This window comes from Silene latifolia, chromosome Y (assembly GCF_048544455.1).
Source record: "Silene latifolia isolate original U9 population chromosome Y, ASM4854445v1, whole genome shotgun sequence".
Taxonomy (NCBI): domain Eukaryota; kingdom Viridiplantae; phylum Streptophyta; class Magnoliopsida; order Caryophyllales; family Caryophyllaceae; genus Silene; species Silene latifolia.
Window position 1 is genome coordinate 173,553,009 of NC_133538.1, and position 14,020 is coordinate 173,567,028.

A 14,020-nucleotide genomic window follows, 5' to 3' on the forward strand; every position below is an offset into this window, starting at 1 on the left:
CAGATTTAGAAGAAACCCCAAACGAAGAGACTATCCCAGATCAAACCAATGTAGCCATAATGAAGACCATGGTCCAGGAGATCCAGAAACTCCATGAGAAATTTGAGAAGATACCTGGAATACCTACAAGCATTGAGGAAGCCAACCCTGAAAGCTATGCTGACTCTCCCTTCGTGGATGAGATAGCTAAGATAGATCTGCCAAAAACGTTTGTGGTACCATCAATGAGAACCTATGATGGAACTGTAATACTCCGTATTTATAAGTCTTGGGGTACTCTATCGAGTAGGCCTTACTCTGTCGAGTAAGGGTAAGTTGCGTTTTAGAAAAGTTTCGACTCGACAGAGGGTACTCTATCAAGTAGCCTTAGGTACTCGATAGAGTATGGGGGTACTCTATCAAGTAGCCTTAGGTACTCGATAGAGTAAGGGGGTACTCTATCAAGTAGCCTTAGGTACTCGATAGAGTAAGGGGGTACTCTATCAAGTAGCCTTAGGCACTCGATCGAGTAAGGGGGTACTCGATCGAGTACCTTGGGTACTCGATCGAGTGTCCGGTTTTACGGGGAGTTTTCTCGGGTTTTGTTAATTATGCGATTAAGGTATTTAAACATAATCGTCATTGTTTTAAATCACTTTTGCAAAACCTAAAACCCTGTTTAAGAGAGAAAGCAACCAGTTCATCTTCCTAATCGCATTCTTAGCAATTCCCGGAGTTCAGACGGTCGGTTCTTGTCGTTATTCGTATCGTTGAGTTCCTTGCGTCGAGGGTAAGCTTTTAATATAATTTTTATAGTGTTTTGTTAAGTTTGGTTAAACCCTAATTTAGAGATTGGGGGTTTTGTGTGTAGTATGTGATGTGTAGTCTCTATGTGTTATATGATAGGAGGAGGGTTCGTAGAAGAGGCTTTTTGATACAGCTGTAGATACCGTCTGCTTGTTGTGCTTTCCAGGTAGGATTTCCTACTCAGTATTAGTCCCATAATGGGATATTGGTGATGTGCTGTAGTTAGTTGTTTGATATGATGATTATGATTGTGTTTGTGATTGTGGTTGTGTTTGTTGATGGTTCTCGAGATGCGTTCTCGGCTGAGTGGGGTCACTTGCGGGAGTGATCTCACGCCCTAGTTTCGCCCTTCGTGGAACCCGCCACGAAAGGGGATGTGCACATTAATGGGACAGGGTTATCGCTCGTACGATGAGCGGGGCTTAGGTGGGAACGGCTGCGGTCCCCCACTGGCAGGGCTGGTCCAGTGGACAGTCAGTATTGAGATGATGGGGATTGGTTGGTGGTGTGTGTGTGTGTGCGACAGTTCAGCTGTCTGTTTGTCTTATTATTGATATATATATATATATATAAGTTGTGTGATTAGTACTGACCCCGTTTAAATGTTTTAAAAACTGTGGTGATCCATTCGGGGGTGGTGAGCAGTTGCTTGGCAGGTATATCTTGGATACGCGTGGGATCTAGCTGGGGATGGAGTCATCACATATCAGAGTCTTTAGTCTTCCGCTGTGTTTATTAGAACAGTTCCTTTCAGTTGGTTTATAGTTTGAGGACAGTTGTATTTTGCTTACAGTTGGTTTTGTAATGTAATCACTTAAACTTATTTAATAAAGTATGTTTCTTCATTGTCTTATGATTATCATGCCTCGGGTAACCGAGATGGTGACATCCTCATACCTGAGTGGTCCTGGTAAGGCACTTGGAGTATGGGGGTGTTACAGGAACTGCAGATCCTCAAAACCATGTAGCCTACTACAAATAGAGAATGTTGCCAGCCTCTATACCCAGTGAGCTACGACAACTTTTTATGTACAAAGGATTTGGGACAACCCTGACCGGGCCTGCCCTTCAATGGTACAAAAGCCTGACAAATGGAAGCATTAAGTACTTTGGAGATCTGATAAACTCGTTCAACCACCAGTTTGACAATAGCAGGGAGCTCGAAAAGAGATCGAGTGACTTATACAGAATCAAGCAAAAGCCTAGCGAGACAATCAGAGCATTCCTGACCATCAGAGCATTCCTGACCAGATTCAACAAAGAGAAAGTCTCAATCCCCAGATGTGATGTTGGAACAGCCGTGGAAGCTTTTCAGGCAGGGGCTACCACTGGATAGCGATTTCTATGACGAGCTGACCATGAAACCTTGCCTAACTTTTAAAGACGTTCAGGCAAAGGCACTTGGCTACATCAGGCTGGAAGAAGATAAAAGCTTCAAGGCTGAAACCATTGACAGTGTTTCAGGATATGAAAGGTCTAATAAGAAAAGTTCTAATCATAGGGGAAGCAGCTCCAGGCCATCTCCCTACACCAGGCCTGACAGATCAGAAGTCAACTATGCTCATGAGCAACGAGGTAACTCTTACACTTATCCACTTATTCAAGAATATAACTTCTCTGTTGATACTGCAGGACTCATCAAAAGGCTTGAACACATGGGACACATTGTCAAGTGGCCCAAAAAGAGGGACAATCCCAACTCAAGGAAAGACACAACAAGATGGTGTGAATTTCACATGGACATAGGACATACCACAGAAGAATTCCTGGGTCTATGCAAACAAGTGGCTTACCTGCTAAACAAAGGCTACTTGAAGGATCTAATGCCATCAAAGAACAAGGAAGACATCGGATCAAGGAAGGATCAGGAAAGACCACAACGTGATCTACCTCCAGCACCACCAATCTATGAAGTCAAATTCATCAATGGAGGATCTGAGATTTGTGGCCTGACTACCTCAGTTTCAAAGAAAATAGCCAGGGAGTCCAAAATGAAATCTCCTTTTAAACCTTGGAACTTACCTCAAATTACTTTTGATTATATTGATATGCAGGGAATCCCAGACATCCATCATGATGGCCTGGTCATTACTATGCAAATTGGCACTGCACGTGTCCTAATAATCCTAGTAGATGGTGGCAGCTCAGTCAATTTAATCATGTTTGATGTCCTAAAAGCCATGAAGATCGATAAGAACCAGATCATAAAGAAGTCAAATGTCGTGGTAGGATTCAGTGGTGAAACCAAGAACACCCTAGGAGAGATCTACCTAGAAACCTACGTTGAAGGAGTCTCATCATATAAAAGATTTGGAGTCCTAGACTACCTCTCATCCTACAATGCAATCTTAGGCAGACCTTGGATCCATAATGTCAAAGCCATTCCTTCAACCTACCACCAGTACGTCAAAATACCAACAGAATAGGGAATAGCAACCATCAAAGGTGAAAAAAAATCTACCCAGGAATGTTACACTGAATCATTAAAACCTTCCAAGGCAGGTAAGTCTCTCGCTTAGCAATTACAGTACCCTGTCAGGAGCACTTATGTGGCAGAAACCCAAATGGAAACAGATCAAGTAGTACTAGACCCTAAATACCCTAACAAGTATGTACTGTTGGGATCTGATGTCCCTGATAACGTCAGACCAGAACTAGTAAGCTTTCTTAAAAATAAGTCCACATGTTTTGCCTGGTCACACTTTGATATGACTGGCATAGATGCTAATATTATTACCTAAAAACTCAATATTGACACTTCTTTTAAGCCTGTACAGCAGAAAAGGAGAAAATTTGCCCCTGAATGCAAGACAATCATTAACGAAGAGGTAGACAAACTCCTAGACATGGGAATGATCAGGGAAGTAATACACCCTGAATGGCTGGCCAATATTGTCGTAATGCAAAAGAAGAATGGCAAGTGGAGAGTATGTGTAGACTACACAGATCTCAACAAAGCCTTTCCAAAAGACCTATTCCTACACCCTCACGTTGATGCAATGGTAGATGCTACAGCTGGGCACGAGTGACTGACGTTCATGGATGCCTCAGGTGAATTCAACCAAATCAAAATGCATCTAGCCGATCAGGAAAATACTGCATTCATCACGGAAAGGGGCATATATTGCTACACAGCAATTCCCTTTGGCCTAAAAAATGCAGGGGAAACCTACCAACGCCCGGTTAATATGATGTTCAAAGACCAAATTGGCGACACAATGGAGGACTACGTATATGACATGATGGTCAAATCAAAGAAGGCTGAAGATCATGTGAAGGACCTTAAAGTAGCCTTCAAAATCCTGGAAGAATTCAATATGAAGCTCAATCCCTCCAAATGCCACATTGGAGTATCATCAGGAAAATTCTTAGGGTACATGGTGACAAAAAGAGGGATTGAGGCCAGCCCAGACCAAATAAAAGCCATCATGGAGTTAGAATCTCTTAAGTCAGTCAAAGATATCCAGAGATTGATAGGAAGAGTTGCAGCCCTGAACAAATTCATATCTAGATCGTCTAAAAGACGCAGATCATTCTATGACCTTCTCAGGAAGAACAAGTCGTTCAAATGGATGCCTGAACATGAAACAACCTTCCAAGAGTTAAAGAATTACCTGGCCACTCCTCCATTACTGGCCAAACCTAACAATGGAGAACCCCTGACGGTTTACCTGTCAATCACTGAGACAGCAGTAAGTGGAGTCCTAACCAAGGAGATTAAAGGCTAACAACATCCCGTCTATTATGTAAGTAAAAGTCTCCTGGATGCAGAAACAAGGTATGGATTACTTGAAAAATATGTACTTGCATTAATTGAATCCTGCACAAAACTCAGACCTTACTTTGAGAGTCACCCAATAATTATCAGGACCAATCTGCCTATCAAATCTGTCCTCAGAAAACCTGATCTTTCAGGCAGAATGGCAAAGTGGTCAGTACAACATAATACTTATGACATAACCTTTGAACCTAGAACAACAATTAAATCCCAGGCTTTAACGGACTTTGTGGCTGATTTCAGTCCCAACCTAGAACCATACCTCATAAAAGAGTTCAATCAACTAGACACCCAAAAATTAGGCCAGGAATGGACCTTACACGTAGATGAAGCAACCAATATGAGAGGAACTGGCCTAGGACTCGTACTCAAATCACCACAAGGGGATTTAATAGCTCAGGCTATTAGTTGTGAATTTAAAGCAACAAACATTGAAGCTGAATATGAAGCCCTGATAGCTGGAGTCAAGGTATGTATAGATCTTGGCGTGCAAAATCTCAAGGTAAAAACTGACTCACTTTTAATTTCCAATCAACTCAAAGGAACCTACGCTGCAAAGGATTCAAACATGATTCTTTACTTAGACTATATCAAAAACCTTTGCAAAAACTTTAGTTCATTTGACATTGATTAGATACCAAGAGACTTAAACACTCAGGCTGATGCCCTAGCCAGCCTGGGATCAAATTTCAGCCCTACTATATTTGATAAGATACCCATTGTTCACCTGCTCGAACCAACCATTACAAAACATGACCAAACTTATCCCATCATTGAGGACACGAACTCCTGGACCAAACCATATTATGATTGAGTCTTACAGAGGATCCTACCCAAAGACAGGCATGAAGTAAGGGTCGCTAGAATTAAAGCTTTCACCTACATCATTATATATAACACTTTGTTTAAAAAGTCTCAGGCTGGACCCTACCTGCGATGCCTGGAGCCACATGAGGCCAAACAAGTTATTGAGGACATACATGATGGATACTGTGGAAATGACAAAGGAGGCAGAAGCCTGGCAAGCAAAGTTCTAAGGACAGGCTGCTTTTGGCCAACTTTAAGGGCTGACTGCCTAGCTTACAGCTGAAAGTGTGAAGCCTGTCAACTTCACTCCCCGTTCATTCATCAACCATCCGAGCTACTACATTCCATTTCATCCCCCTGGCCATTCATAAAGTGGGGAATGGACATTGTAGGCAAGGTATCCCAAGCCCCAGGATAAAAAGCCTACATGTTAGCCATGACTGACTACTTTTCAAAATGGATAGAGGCACACTCATACAGACAAGTCAAGGAGAAGGATGTCATATCATTCATTAAGAGAAACATCATATGTAGATATGGCATCCCCTCGGAAATAGTTTGTGACAACGACACTCAATTTGTGGGAAAAAGAACAATGGCCTTCTATGCACAATGGAATATTAACTTGGTGACCACCACACCAGGCTATCCAAAAGCCAACGCCCAGGCTGAATCCAGCAACAAAGTGTTAATCAGCTGCCTGAAGAAAAAACTAAAGAAGAGAAAGGGTAGATGGGCTGAAGAACTCCGTTTAGTCCTCTGGGCTGATAAAACTACACCTAAAACATCCATAGGCCAGACCCCTTACTCCCTGGTCTATGGTTGTGAAGCAGTGATCCCAGCAGAAATCCATGTACCAACTGATGCAGCCTGAACACCATGGAGGAAAACCAGCCACTAATGCAAGACAGCTTGACCTTGGCTGAAAAGCTGAGAGATGCAGCTAAGATCAGAATAGCCTTCTACCGACAAACAGTACCCAGAAGCTATAATAAAAATGTGAACATCAGAGTGTTCATGGAAGGGGACTTAGTCCTACCTAAAGTCTTCCCAAATACAAAAGATAAGAATGCTGGCAAACTTTCTCCTGCATGGGAAGGACCTTAACTGATTGATTCAATAGTAGGGCAGGGAGCCTACATGCTACAGACCCTGGACGGAGAAATGATCCCCAGATCCTGGAACATCTACCACTTAAACCTCTTTCATGTATAACCCATTTATCTTATGCTTGAACCAGGTAAGACTATTAACCTTATCTCTTACCTGGCATGATTCTATGTGTAACCCCATGAATAAAATGATCCATGTTCTTTCTATGTGCTTTCCTGCTAGTTTCAACTGCCTGTCATAATTACAATTTTTACCATATGTCTCAAATTACCATGTTAAATCCTGAAAACTTGTTTTACGCCTCTACTGCAATTATCTAGATAATTATATTTGCATGCTTAAACAAATATTCAGGATTGAGGGCCACTCCACCCAATCTGAACAGCATCCCAGAAATGCTTCACAAACCTTGGCATTTTTGCCACATCTAAAAAACACATAAAAACTGAGCTCAGTATGAAAAGACAGGTATGATGGTGAAATTAATCCAAACTACTTGTCTTAAGCCCTCCTGACAGGTTGAGGGCCATAAGCCCTCCTGACATGCAACTATCCCTTTTACCCAAAAAAGCCCTCCAGACAGGCTAAAGAGCCACAAATTCCTGAACGGATTGAGTGCTATAAGCCCTCCTGGCAGGCATTATCTTAACAAATAGTTTAAATTGCATTATTTGAATAGGTATTATCTAAACAGACCAAGCACACAATGGAAACCAGAAAGCAACTTCAAATGCATAAAGAAAAGAGCAAAGACAAAGTTTTTCCAGGGAACATCCCCCCTGGATAGGCCAAAAAAGATTACCCTAAACCAAACTATCAGCCTGCCTTGGAAGCACTAGCAGAGCTTATACCCTCATCAGCTGCCTCTTCCTCTTCATCATCCTCATCCGCGTCAGCCTCACCGCTCTTATCTTTAGTTCGAGGAGAGTTAACCTTATCATCAGCATACAACTTGCAGAGATCAGGATATGTAGCATTAAGGTCAGCCATTTCTTGCTCTGGATTCCAGTACGGCCTGACCTCCACAGGCTATTTCATAGCATCAACACGACCTTTGCCAAAGAAATACAAGGCAACATCCTTATACCTGCCCTGCATCATATCCCTCTCGACAGCCAGCTCCTCATTTGCCTTCAAACGATCCTGCATAGCCTGCTTCTCAGCTTTCAACTCGTCCTGGACTGCAACAAGTTTAGCCTGGGTGGACTTCACAGCATTCTGAGCAAACCCCAACTTGGATGTTTCAACAACCAATCTTGCCTTGCCTGCCTCATTCTCCTTCTTTAAAGACTCATTCTCCCTTTTCAACACTTCCAAGTCCGTCTTCAAAGATTCGACGTCCTTCTTCAGGCATTGCATCTCCCAGTCCAAAGTCTCATTCTTGGCATTCGAAGATTTTAGTTTACATGCACCCCTTAGAATGTCATTTACATTCTGCAAGAAAATCACGAATCAGGCAAATTGGGGCAAGAGACAAACAAGAACAATAAAACTAAGGGAAAAAGAATTATACCTCCTGCAGCATAGTAACCAAATTAGCAGCAGCTACTGCCTGAGCAGACATCTCCTCAGTTTGATATTTAAGTAAGGATCATCAACTAGAAAAGAGTGAGCCTGGATTTGTTCCTTGGCAAATTGAACATCAGCGAGCCTAGCCTGACCTCCCTGACCTCACTCACACCTTCACCACCAACTCCTTCAGAAACCTCATCCGACCTTTTTCTCTTGCCAGCTTGACTGAGCTCATCAACATCAACCACAACCTGCAGAGGAGACACCAATTGAGCCTGACAAGCATGGACTTGGATTTGAAGCGTACTGTCACTCCCTATAGCCTCACTACTCCGGGACTTTTCCCCAGCAATCTGGGAAACACCTGCCTTTACCAGGGACAAGTCAAAGTTATCAATCCTTGCAGAAGCCCTAGTAGCTACACGACGAAATTCTATATCAGCAATACTAACATATGCTCAGGCATTAAATCAACATAGAAAAGACAAAGATTTACTTCCTGATGATGAGGCCCCTGAAGCCTTGACACTTTTAGCAGCCTTATAAGTACTCAGCTTAGCCTTCCTGAAGCGAGGCAGGGGCTCTTGACCAAGACAAGCATGCCACGTCCTCTCCTCATCTAGCAAGGCCATAAAAGCTGCAATACGGTCAGTCGACCCCACATCATCAGGATCATAAGCTCAGTCAGCCACTATGGTACAACACAAGTAAGTTTTCATTAAAATATGGTTTACATACTATTATAATTTGAATTGAACCCAGGGAAGAGAACTTACCACCCTCCACAGCCGGATATCTAAGATAATACAGGACAGGGGCAACAGAATCTACCTTGATGAACATATAGGTTGTCGCCCAACCCTTATCGTCGCCTGAATCAAAGTTGGTTATCAAATGAGTCATCTTTGCCCTGACTCGAAAGTTGAAGCGCCAAGTGGTATTACTTTTCAAGTGATAAACGTTCTTGAAATCTTCAAGGGTGATCACCAAGTTATGCTTGGCACATAGATGTTCGACATATTGAACAATCTTCCAAACCATCGGCATAAGTTGAAAATGAGCAACCTTGATGGCCCTGATAACCTCAACCATAAAAGGAGTGAAGGGAAGCCTGCAACCCTCCTTTAACGCCCATTCAAAGATACAAAACCAGCCAGGGCTGCACCAGTTAGCCCTGACTGGACCACTTTCCGGGATACAGACCTCAGCATCAGAAGGAAGTAGACCTCTGCCCTTCAGCAAATGTTCAAAAGAAGGTTTAAGTTGATTGGCCTAAGGGAATGAAGCAGACAAAGATTTCACAGGGGAAAAACTGACACCCTTGTGCGTAATAGACAGAATTTTTGCAGGGGCAGAAATTTCCATAACCTCATTCTCAGGGATAACTTCTGGGACATCTACCACCATCGGAGGCTGATCGGCCTCACCAGCTGATGAGCGTGTCGTTGTCCGCTCTGAAACACATTTATAATATTAACAAACAACTAGTTAGTGGTTAAGTCGAGGTCGATCCACGGGACGGTGTGCTTTGGGTTTTAAGTCTATCTATCTCAATTTATGTTAGAGTCACAATTTGTTGGGGTTTGAAGTTGTTGAGTCTAAACTAATGAAAGCAATAAAGTAAAACAAGCAATAAATTAAAAGATGTAAACAAATGATAAACAATACTAGGGTGTTATGGGTTTATAGGGGATTCATGGTGCAGATCATACAAAGATGTTTACATAGTTGCAAGCAAATTATTATTGTAGTGGAATTGAGTTAGTTTATGTCTTACAATTCATAGGAAGATTTGGGTCCCGGAGCCGAGTCGGTCAAGATTGTACAACACCAACAAGTCGACTTACTTTCTTTCTATTTACTTCTATGCATGGTCTAACAAGACTCGAGTTAGTTTATATCTTACAAGTCATGTTGAATAGATAAGAGATGTATATATGCAAGGTTTCATAGTCAATCATTTTATCAAGCATAACATGTACATAGGTTAACACCACAACAAGCAAGCAATCTTATGATAACATATTAGATTAAGTATGGATCTTCCCCATGTTATAGTTCCCCTAATCTCCCATTAACCATAGCTAGAAGACTACTCACTCATGGTCATGGTAAACATGCTAATAAGGGTTCAATCATATTAACAAGGTTAAACATGGTGAATGAGTAAAGCAATAATTAATTAAGCAAAGAGTAAAAGAGATTATACCAACTTAAGGATGATCCAAATAATAAGCAAAGAATAATAGAAGAAAACTTGATTGATTGATGAAGAGTTGTCAATTCTTCAATAATAACCCAATAGTCTTCAATTACCCAATAAAAAATCTTGAACAATAATTAAGGAAAGATTAATGTGTAATTTGTGGAAAGATTAAGTACTAATCTATTCTAATCTACTCCTAATGAAAGCTTTGCCTCTACTAAGAGGGCATAATCCTTTGATTATTACAAAAGAGGTATTTATAGTAGTACAAGGATAAGGTTACCTAAGGGCTTAAATGACGATTAGACCCCTTAAAAGAAGATTAGAGCCTTGCAAGTCTCAGGGGGAGCCCCACGACTCCCCTTTGTTTGGACATTTGAAATGCAGGGAGAGACGCTCGACCTATGCTCGGGAAGCTCGGATTATTCACTGAGTCGCCCGACTTGAGCTCGAGCCGCTCAGATTGTGACCCAGCATGGCTTCTCCTTCTTTGACTGCCTCAAGATCCGTGGGGATCGTTGAGGGGTCGTGGGGGTCTTCATCATTGCCCTTTTTCTTTGCTTTATTGACTTAGGTCTTTTGTATTAATCTCCTCTTTGATGCTTGGTCGTTGGATATCGTCAATTTAGCTCCGCTTTACTCCATTTAGGCAAGGTTAATGCTCTTATCCTACAAAGGACACTAAACATCATAGAATATGCATAAAAGGAGGTTAAAGACAAGAAACAACCCTAATACATACTAAAAAGCATAGGAACTAGGCTAGCTTAGGGGACTAAATGTGCGTAAATAGGAGTCACATCAAATATCCCAAAACCGAGCCTTTGCTCGTCCCGAGTAAAGAGGTGAGTAAAACAATGACCTTTATTTAAATTATCCTAATAATATAGCCGATGTGAGATAATTAACGGGTCTCACTCCGCCCCTTCAACTCACAACAAGACATCCATGAGGTAAGATGCCTTCTTGCAAGGCTAGGTGGGGCTTGCCAAAATGGCGATGCATCCAAACATTAAGCACACAAAACAAGTAAAGGATGCACCTACAAAAGAATAGCCACTTTCCTCATCTAAGTGGCGGAAATCACCTACAAGGGAAGCAATCTAATGGTACACACTCCATCATAGATATTGGTTCTCCTAGTTACTAAGTCCAAGAGGATACAAACAAGTCACCTCTAAGTTGTGTTAAACTAGGTTACTTTTGTCCACAATCGCTAAATACTTTTGTTAAGAGTAGAGTCCTTATGGTGTTGCAAATACTATAGGATTGTGGAATTCCCCCTCTTGCCTAGACAAGAAGAAGGGTCGTCCCCTTTCAACCATGCAACAAAGTAGGATCATGAAAGGATAGAAAGGGTTTCAAGATGCATGAGTTTCACAATGGTAGTTTGCTTTTGATTTGTTTTTCCCCCCAAATTGTTGTGGCATTTGACTTTTTAAGAACATTTCTTTCCCATTTTCGATGTTTGGCATTTTGATAGTTGGCAAATTTTTCAATCTTTGTATTTTTGAACATTTTTCAAAGTAACCCCATTTTTAGCAAGGGTACTTCTATTAAACCATAGGAGTATTTTTTTTTCTCCTCTTTTCATTTGATGCAATTTGCAAACGTTTGATTTCGATTTGGTACTTGAACTCAATTTGATGTTTTGTGCTCATTCCCTTTTGTTGACAAAAAATGATGATAGAAGTGAAAGAACGGTTGCATGGCTTCAAAGGTCACCTTGGAGTAAACGGTAGCCAAGGAGTTATCACACCACAAGGTACTCTTGACTACGCCTTAGTCCATGGGTCAAAAGATACTATTATGACACATCCTAGGGTGTCTTGAGGGTATTCTAGCATACAAAGTCTTAAGGAGAAAAATTATCTACAAGGGCCTTATATACACTTGTCAAGCTTCCCAAATAGACATTTTCACAAAATTTTCTAACCATGCAACTACATGCCATGACGCAACTAACATTTATACAAATCTAATGCATATGCTTCTATCAACTAAAATGCCATGTAATCTAGATGATAACTCCTAACAACTTAGAGATACACAAACCGCAACAACAAAATACACCACATCCTCCTTGACATATAAGCACATCCTCCTCATATGAATAATGAAAATAAATGGAAGGGGAAATAGAGATTAGAGCGATCATACCAAGCGGTCTTCACATCCCCTTGACAATGCCTCAAATGTAGTGTTGTATCTATGTGAGAAGAGAACAAAAATACAAGTGTATACAATTCTACACTACTAAATTAAAGAACATGTTTTTGGTTTTTGAAATTTTCAAATATTTATGGATTTTATTTTTATGAAATTAAAGAACCTATTTTTAGGCAAAATTTTCCAATTTTTATGCATTTTGGAATATAAATTCCCATCCCCCACTTTATTTTGGACATTGTCCTCAATGTACATGTAGGGGTAGGAATGAAAAAGAAATACATGTTTTTGGATTTTTGATTTTTTTCTTTTTTTTTGAAATTAAAATACAAATGCAATGATATGATATGAATGAAACTAATCTAATATGCAACTATACATAAGAGAGGGAGAGAAGAGGTATCATACAAATGGAGGTGGCGTGGCTAGCCCATTCACTCGTCATCATCATCATCATTGCGGCCTCCTTGTCCGCTATATCCTCCTTGGTCATAGCCTCCTCCTTGGCTAATGAATCCCCCATTATGGTTGCCAAATTTCCCTTCTTTGTTGCCATGGTTAGGGAAAAAAAGATGTGGTTGAGCCCAAGATGGATGAGGGCCTCTAGGGTTGATGTACCCTTTTTGAGCCATGTTGTAGTATGAGGGGTATTGGGCCAAGTAGTTGTCAACCCTCCCATCGTGCACTCTAAGATCAACATTTTGCATGAGCTTCATCAATTCGCCCATGGATGTAGCTACCGGATCTTGAGGAGTGAATGGCAAATGTGGTGTGGGGTAGGGTGGAATAGGCAGGTAAGATGGTGGTGTATCACCCCATTCTGGCAACTCACAAGGTCACTGAGGCACTTCTTCCCTCGGTGGTGGGTGGTCAAGGATGTCGATGGGAAGGAGGTAGCTTGCCCTTGGTTAGTATCGGCTCAAGCGGGGCTCGGTGGGTGGTATGTTCTATCCCAATGAGAACAAGTGGTGTGCACCCCTTAGTGAACTACTCTATACTCCCGGCACCATTGTATCTACACCACCGGTAGTGGTAGAAGATAGTATACTCATCAATCAAAATGCTCCCCTCGAGCTTTTCATATCTTCCATCAAAGTTGAACCCGGGGCAAAGTTCATTGTCCAAAATTGTTATTAGGCCTCCCATCACAAAGGTTTTAATTGGAGAATTCCCCTTTACAAAGTCATTAAACCTTGTAATCATCTCAAGGGGGGTGTTAAAGTTGTAAGGCCGCATCCCTTGTACATTCAAGTAAGACTCTAGGAAAGTCAAGTCGAAAAGGGTGCATATATCTTGTTCTAGCCTCCCATTTATAGTTCCGGCCACGAACCGCTCGCTAATTCTAATCACCGGATATTGGATTGCAAAAGTATACCATTGTTTAAAACAATTAAATTCTTGTCGGTGTCACTCCTTGGTACCTCAAGACCAAAGATCCTTGCAAAGTGGTCTAAGGTGATTCTATGATCCGTATTGCAAAGGTGGAATTCCATAGCGACATTCTTTTGTCGAGTAGTGACAACATGGAGGCTACATAAAAACTCTAGTTTAAGGCTCAAGTAAGTGTCCTCATGGGTATAAAACAACTTCTCATGACCCAAACCATTGAAGAATACCTCCGTTTGATGCCTTATACCAAGTGTTTCTAA

At 41.4% G+C, this 14,020-nt stretch overlaps 1 long non-coding RNA gene across 1 annotated transcript; it reads left to right on the top strand.

Annotated features, from left to right (window-relative positions):
* Positions 1 to 768: 768 nt before the first annotated feature.
* On the top strand, positions 769 to 1,631 carry LOC141633761 (uncharacterized). Its single transcript, XR_012538537.1, has 2 exons — positions 769 to 952; positions 1,432 to 1,631. It is a non-coding gene; the product is annotated as an uncharacterized LOC141633761 (long non-coding RNA).
* Positions 1,632 to 14,020: the final 12,389 nt, after the last annotated feature.